Here is an 8,955-nt window from a genome sequence, read left to right as displayed (position 1 = left end):
AAGCAAATACCAACAAAAAATACTCTCCGTTAAATAGGCCTATTATTTATGAAATCCTAGTATTATTTCGGGCAACACGTGGTTTGTGAGCTGCAGGTTATTTTGTAAACAAGTGTGATTTAACTTTTCAGGATTTTATTAAATGTTCAAATTAATTTTAAGGAACTGCTGAAGGTTTTTATTTATTTCTGTCTTCTGACCGATAAAAAACAATTAATCAAGTTAAGATTGTACGACGTAAGAACGATGGGGTGTTTACACTCGCTTCCTTTCTTTTAAACGCATGATTGCCTGACACAAAAAAGGGAAAGTTTGAAAGTGGCACCGGTTACAGAGAAACTACGTGGTAACCGGCTGTCATGGTATGGGCATGTTATGCGGAGGAATGAAAATCATGTGGTAAGGAAGGCGTTAAGCATGGATGTGGATGGATATAGGGGAAGATTACGACCAAAGAAACGATGGATGAATTGTGTGAAAGACGATATGGCTGTAAAGTGTGTTTCTTGTGAGATGACGGCCGATAGGAAGGTATGGAAGAAGATGACATGTTGCGCCGACCCCAAATAAAATAATTGGGATAAGGGCAGGGGAATGATGATGATTGCCTGACACAAAAAGTACCATATTTACCATTTAAAGAATCTGGCACCCTAGTACACTATAAAAGGAGTCGCTGGCTGGGCTATGGCATATAGCGTCCACGACGTCATTGATAACTGACGCGATTCATTAATAGTGTAAAAGGTCTGCTTGCCACTCTCAGCAGGTGGCAACGTCTTTGTTGTGAATAAAGGCTCTGTTGCGTAGCAAAGATGGTGACAATCTTTTAAAAAATCAATTTGCGACTGCTCGGATAGCCGAGTGGAGCTTGATAGCGACGTGCCGCGGGAACCCTCACCCTCAGACTCAGGACAAGCATTTGTGGATGACACAATTTTTTGTCCTACGCGGGGATCGAACCCGCAAAGGATTAAGTTCCTTAATGCGGGAGTCGTTGAGTCTTTTAAAAAAATATATAATATTTATCGATACGGTCCCGAATACTGTGGCAGGCTTCAGGAATCAGGGACAAGTAAAATATTTTCAGAAGTCGAACATAGATTTGTTGCCCCGCTTATTCTGTCCATTCTAACATGCGTTTAGTAAGCGGGGTGTTGGGAAAGGTCCGAGATGATTTCAGTAGGCATAAATGAGTTAAGATTAAGACTAGCTGAATTAATACCCTATCCTGATGTCAGCTATCGAGACACTCCGAACCTGGCAAGAAAAACTACACCCGATAGAAAATTTACAAAAATAAATAAAACCTTGTTTTTGTTTACACGACAACAACTTGTCCAGCGTAAAAACCACGGGTTGCGAGAACAATTATAGTAGGGCTAGGTTTAGTTTTACATAGGTAAATTGTGTTCTGATAGCACGCGTCTCGCTAACCGTGGGAAAACAAAGCAAGCAGGTACTCTGCAGAAGATACCAGTTACTGGGGTAGGAGTTATCCTAATCCTCGCCTATATCTATTGAACTTCATAGGTGTGTAAATTAAAAGAAATAGATTCATTTTTCAACTTTTATATTCTTCTGTGAGAGCTTAAGTTGCTATTTTCATTATAAATTTACATTTATTTAATACAAAGTATTTTACTAGATTTTTCATGTGAGTGTGTGTTTCTTATATGGTAATGAAAATGGACCCTGAAAATCATAAAAGTCCAAACATATTTTATAGCCACTGGCTCAGCGCGTGCTTGTCAAATTCAAGTCCTGACAGTTTGACCAAAACGACACGCGTTACAAGTTGCTGAAACCAGGTTTTCAGGAAACACTAGGTAGCAGTAGGTTGTCAAACTTTACAGCTACGTCACTGAAAACAAACATTACGGTATATTTTAGCAAGTCATCGGCGACGACACGCTGCGCGTCAAAAACTTCTAGTTTCTTTACTTGAATACCTACTAGACTGTCATGCAGCACTAGGAGATTAGCTGTTGGCTAATCTCACATCGTACTGTGTGGAACCATGCACATAATTAATTAGCAAAATCATTTAGTATCAAAATGTTTTTTTTTCCATTCCTCTATTCCCGGTTGCAAACCAGTCAGGTAATCAATAAACAACGCAGATATTTTTTTAACATTAAGCTCATATGAAAAATGCACTCTTTTATGAGCTTTTTTATTTATAAACAAAACCCACCTGTGAAAAGCAGATTCCAAACCACGTGTTGCGAGCAGAATATTACTAGGACTTCAGAAATAACAGGAAGTATACTCGTATAATGTACAACAACGATGTTCATGGGAAAACGTTAAAAGTTTTAAAAATATATTCCTAGTAATAATTGCAACGATATTTTGACACTTGACTAGTTTCAGACTTTTTAAAATATAAAGTAGTAAACCTAAATAAATTACACAATTTTTAAATCTAAGGGTGTTAGACATCTTTATGTAGGCTTACGTGATGAAACGACCTGCTTACCTAATTATTTATACGAGGAAAGTAGACAGTCCCACCCTTGTTTCACGCGCTCCTCGGTACTTCAGACTAGATCAGGATCCAATAAGTCTATCCAATAATCCTCTTTCTATGTAGAATGTTGCTGTGACGAACAAAAAAAGTGCCCGGTAGGATTGAGGGACCACATCAGATTTTTATAATCCGATCTCACGATTATTTAGCAGATGTTTAATATTTAAGTTAAAGCCATAAAATATACCTAATATATGCTTAGAAGCAAAGTCAGCTTTATATATTGCCTTAACCGTGATTACCGGCGATCAGCTTAGTTGGATTCGTAAAATTGTTATATCAGTACGCTCGTTCCTAAAATCAGTGAGGTAGAAAATTTGACAAATCTATACTAATATATAAAGCTGAAGAGTTTGTTTGTTTGTTTGTTTGTTTGTTTGTTTGAACGCGCTAATCTCAGGAACTACTGGTCCAAATTGAAAAATTCTTTTTGTGTTGAATAGACCATTCATCGAGGAAGGCTTTAGGCTATAAACCATCACGCTGCGACTAATAGGAGCGAAGATACAATGGAAAATGTGACAAAAACAGGGCAGGTATAAATCATAACTTATATCTTCTACCCACGGGGACGAAGTCGCGAGCAACAGCTAGTTCTTGATAAAATTTGTAAACTATCAACAGTCTAACTTTGTATCACACAACATGTCTTTGAAACACAATAGATTCACAGGATGCAGCGTTTTTTTTGTGAAACAACTAGACATTTTAAATGCAACCCCCGTGGGAATCAGGTGCTGACTATTTATATCAATACCAGGAGATCAGGAGCCACAGGATATTCTGGGACGCCACATTTTTAATGGAGAGTAGAGGAGCTTATGTTAAAAACAAATAAAATTTATTAAAATAAATAAATATTTGTTTATACCTCATAATTGCTATAGAATGGCTAGTTGGTTTTCAGTACCCATTTTGTATATGGCTCGTTCATAGCCTAACTTTTATTATATTTGTCAAAAAAGTGTTCTTCTTTTCATCATCATCATCATCATCATTGGCCTAGCCTTTTCCTGACTATGTTGGGGTCGGCTACCAGTCCAACCGGTTTCAGCTAAGTACCAGTGTTTTGCAAGGAGCGACTGCCTATCTAACCTCCTCAACCCAGTTACCTGGGCAACACGATACCCCTTGGTTACACTGGCTGTCAGACTTTTTCAAGCTTCTGACTACCTGTAACCTGGGTTCTTCTTTTCTTATGGTTTATTTAAAACCTGTCAGAGTTTTTACCCGACTGCCAGGAAGGTTATATACAAACCTGTTACATATCAGCTTCTGACGTAGCTTGACACACTCTCGAAGAATTCTCAAGTGGACAGCGAAGCTGAATTTTTTGATGCGATGTTTTAATTAGTTTTCGTTTTTAGAAATTATTTTAAGTAATATAATTTAGTACAATTTGGATTGTAAATAGTAATACTTACCAATTTGACTTTTACTAAGTTCTTGATTATTATAAGAGCTCACTCACAAACAGTGAAGAAAAATATAGTTTTATCCCTCGTATAAAATCAAAACAATCTTTCTTCAGAGTAAGCTACCTCCTGCTAGTGTATAACATCCTGGTCCGTATCACCCAATTACACGTGACGGGGCCAGGTATTGAAAATGAAAGTTCGTTTGTTACACACATGGACACACAGTATGAATGTGTGCTTCAGGGTTAAAAAATCGGCTGAGTATACGATAGCAACCAGTTGCCTCCTCTGATTCCTGCTATCCTGGTTCAGAATCTGTTTGGAACACGTGATGTCAGAGCGCCCCTGTCCAACAGAAATAGAGCACGTTGGTCGTGTATCAGAAATGCTTAGAAAAGGTCCATCATACATAGACACGGTCAAAGATTTAAACTCTTATCAGTCATTAAAATGAAACTACTTTTACGGATTTACATAATACTCAAGACCGGTATCAGTTGATATCGGTCTTGAGATGCGATCGGCTTCTACTTAACTATTAAATACTAGCTGTTGCCCGCGACTTCGTCTCCGTGGGTGGGTAGAAGATATAAGTTATGATTTATACCATCCCTGTTTTTTTCACATTTTCCATTGTATCTTCGCTCCTTTTAGTCGCAGCGTGATGGTTTATAGCCTAAAGCCTTCCTCGATGACTGGTCTATTCAACACAAAAAGAATTTTTCAATTCGGACCTGTAGTTCCTGAGATTAGCGCGTTCAAACAAACAAACAAACAAACAAACAAACTCTTCAGCTTTATATATTAGTATAGATATAGATATAGATTCTATTTGCTCATAATATAAAATATATGACTACCTAAATTATAATTTTAATAATGTAAAATGTTCATTTCTTATATATATGTATATATATTTCTCTCTTATTATTATTATTTGCAGACGATCTAAAACTATCCCTGGCGGTGAGACGTGATGACGACTGTAAACGTTTACAGAAGGACATTGATAGTGTAGTTACTTGGAGCAAGGAAAATCTCCTACAATTCAATGTCCAAAAATGTATCACTATTACGTTCACGCGTGTACGTAGGCCTATTGTACATAATTATAATATTGATGGACTGCCGATGAATAGGGTCACAGAAGTAAGGGACTTAGGAGTTTGTCTTAACACGGAGCTGACGTTTCGTGATCACATAGTCAAGTGCTGCAAAAAATCCTACAGGAATTTAGGGTTTTTATTACCTTCTGTTCGTGGTTTCACAAATGTATCAGCAATTATTACCTTATATAACACTTTGGTGAGAAGCCAATTAGAATTTAATGCAGTCATCTGGGCTCCACATGAGACTAAAATATAGTCTTATGTTGGAGCGAATACAAAATAAGTTTGTTCGTTTTTTATATTTGAGGCTCTATGGAGTATATCCCTTTTACCCGCTTATGTTTACATTGGGCATGGTTGGATACAACGAGCTTAGAGTTAGGCGTGAATCCGCATTTGTGTTATATTTATTTAAATTAATTAGAGGCAAAATACATAACGCCAACATATTAAATTTAGTGTGTCTGAATGTGCCGGATAGGTACGTGTGGCGGCGACGTCGGCCCCATCTATTGGCCGTACCTCGTGGCCGAACTAATCTATTGCACGAGGCGCCCCTTACGCGAGCGCTTCGCACTCTTAACCTGGTGGCAGTGGAGATTGACATTTTTGCGTGTGCATTGAGTGAATTCACAAAGATAACATTCCATGTAATTAGTTATAACATTAAAGTTTAGTATTAGGATGGCTCCACTATTGTATTGGGTTATACCTGTAAAAATAGTGTAAGTTTTGGTTGAATAAATAAATAAAATAATCTTAACACATTATTTAGAAACGGCCCGGCGCGGCGCGTTGTACGTAGTACGGTGACCGGCTGATCTTATGTTTTGTGCAACCACCTACTTGTGTTTTAGTGATTTTAATTACGCATCTCTGTACAAACATTTTTCTTATTATTGTAACATTTCGGTATTTCGATTTAAGTGATTTGTAATCTTTACGGAATAAATGAATTCTAACCGTATCTGGCTCGATGAGTCAAAATAAATCACTGTGAAGTGAGGTGCAGGTGAGACAAAGAAAAGACGTGTGTTGTCAACGACTGTTATATATTTCAAATTAATGTCAGTTACAAGATGTGCGACAGAAGTGAATATTAAATGATTGAAGTATGCTATGTATGCACTTGCATATTTGTAAAGGTGCATAAAATGTATATTCTAACAGCCTTTAATTGCAATAAAATTAAATTAGCGTTTCAAGGAAAATTGTTCAATACTCAATACTCAATTATTTATTGCGCGTGCTCAATTATATGTATATTGGAATATCGCAATAGTACAATAGTATTTTGTGTGATGCAAGCGATATTGAATATGCTGTCAATTCGAAATAAATGTGTCTATCGAGTAGTAGCTGTTTCAGCGTTTGTTACGTTATATCTGATGTGGGCCATGTCAGGACACTCGAGACCATCCAAGGCCATACCCAGGAATAACTCCATCGACATATCATGCTATTCTTCAAACTTTGAAGACGCACTAGAAGAAGCAGACGAGAACTTTTCTTTGCCACCGTTGTCAATATTCTTCATCGAATCTTCATGTCGGGGCAACCTGATCTCGCGCCAGGCATGCAGCATCGAGTCTGCTGCCAGAATCCATCCTATGCGGCAGATCACCGTCTTCTTCCTGGCACCAGTTACCGAGCATACTCTTAACCGCTACAGTCTTCGATTACTGAAACAATTTAGAAACGTCAAGTTTGTTAGAATTAAAATAAACAAATTTACTGAAGGTACACCTCTGGAATCATGGATATCTAAGAAAGATCTTCAAAACAGTTCATTCCCGATAGAAACCTGTTCGGATGCTTTGCGGTATTTGATTTTATATAGATGGGGAGGATTATACTTGGACATGGACATGCTAGTGCTGAAAAACCTATCGCCGTTGGGTGTCAATTGGGTTGTTAAAGAAAGTGGTCGTTTCGTTAGTAACGCAGCTTTGGGAATATTTTCGGATTATATTGGATCAACGTTTACCGCTGATCTCCTTGAGTTCGTAAGAGGACATTCCGCTATTACGGTTTTTATTTTTAGCAATATAAAGCTTTGGTAACTTTTTATTAATAAAATCGTATATTCTCGGCAGGGAGTTTAGAAGAACATACAACGGTACCTATTGGGGTATGAATGGACCAAGGTTGGTAACCCGTACCCTAAAAAAGAATTGGTGCCATCCCTATGAGTTCAAGGAATGGTCTAGAAAGACTTGCAGGGGTATGTACCTACGTATTTAACAACTACGTTGTAGTAACCAGGGATGGAATCAATATTCAATTGAAAATTGTCAAAGCGAATACAAAAAATAACATTTTTATCCACCATTCGAGAGGTAGACTGCTTCAGAGAATGATTAAAATAAGGAAGAAGCCAATTTTGGACACCAAGAAACAATAGGCAGTCCCAGATTTGCGCACCTTTTAACCAGTTCTAGGTGTTCTAGCAGTTCATAAGAAATGGCGCGAAGTCTCACGACAAGTAACATTTAAGGATTCTACGGATAGCCGAGTGCATGAGGTTACCAAACCAAACTCTGTACGTGCGACGTATTGCGGGTTCGATCCCCGGGTTGGCTTTGTGCTAGTGATATGAATGCTTGTAAAACTGGAGTTAAAAAAGTACAAAGATTTGGTTGTTATTGCTTTTCTAATGCAACGTATGATCTGGACCCTCTGATGTTTATTAAGATTATAAAAGTTCCTGTTAATAAGTACCTATGTAAGTACAAGGATTTTGCTTTCTTCCTATCAGTAACCGTAGTATCTCCAGTAACCGTAGTTGAATTACTTCATTATAACAAAAAAAGGCTTTAATAATGGTAGTCCCAATATCCTTATTCCAGGAATCAGCATCTACCGCCACGAGTTGTTTTACTCATTGCCCTTCAGCAAAAGAACTGTTTTTTTTAAAAGCTCTAACTTTTCTATGTTATATAATGACAGTTATGCTGTTCATTTGTGGAATCGTTCGACCAGAAAAAATAAAGTATCAAATAATTCAATGTTTAAAAGATTAGCTAAACGGTATTGTCCACGTATTCACAATTTTTTCGGACATAAATTCGGAGAATAAAAAAAGTAGTTTCGTTATTGCACCACCAGTGCTCTTGCAGTTTATAATGTTTAGGACAGAGGCGCACAGACGTCACGTGTTGTAATAGATTTTGGACCAGGATAATAGGAATCGGCGAAAGCAACAAGTTGTTATCGTACTGAAACTGTTTCTATTCTGCTTTCATATTTATATCAAACCACGTAACAAGATATTTTCTTTCAATTTTAACAGTTATAGAATGCCCTAAAAAGCCCAAAAGCAGGCGTGTCATAAGTTCATAAGGAGAGAGAAATTCAGAAGGAGTCATAAATTTTCCGTGTTTGTCTATTATAGGGCTCGAACGGATTGAGCGATTTCAATTTATTTTGTAATATTTTCAAGTTGAATTTTAGTTGAAACTAGCTGTTGCCCGCGACTGCGTCTGCGTGATTGGCCCGTAAGATGTAAGTTATGATTTATACCAGCCCTGTTTTATCCATATTTTTCATTGTATCTTCGCTCCTATTAGTCGCAGCGAGATGGTATATAGTCTAAAACCTGCCTCGATGAATGGTCTATTTAACACAAAATATTTTTTCTAATTGAGATTAGCGCGTTCGAACAAACAAACTCCTCAGCTTTATATATTAGTATGTATAGATTAAACATAGGGGTATTTTTGGGGGCTCTTAATTTAACCTTTTTGTTCCTAGCTATGAAAGCAACGTAAGCCTGAAGTGAACGTGTTCCTAGGGCTTACTTCGTCATAGCTTACCAGAGCTGAATCGTGCTGTTTTAATGGAGAATAATATAAATCTAGTGCTTGCTGTTCGCCTGGTACTAAAGGCTTCGCAA

The 8,955-nt window shown here is 37.5% G+C and overlaps 1 pseudogene; it reads left to right on the top strand.

Moving 5' to 3' along the window:
* The first annotated feature begins 6,457 nt into the window (after nt 1-6,457).
* LOC113494054 lies at nt 6,458-8,492 on the top strand (annotated as a pseudogene).
* The last annotated feature ends 463 nt before the right edge of the window (nt 8,493-8,955 follow it).

Source organism: Trichoplusia ni, chromosome 5 (assembly GCF_003590095.1).
Source record: "Trichoplusia ni isolate ovarian cell line Hi5 chromosome 5, tn1, whole genome shotgun sequence".
NCBI lineage: Eukaryota > Metazoa > Arthropoda > Insecta > Lepidoptera > Noctuidae > Trichoplusia > Trichoplusia ni.
The sequence above is the reverse complement of the archived record's forward strand: the minus strand, read 5'-3'. Positions and strand labels throughout refer to the sequence as shown.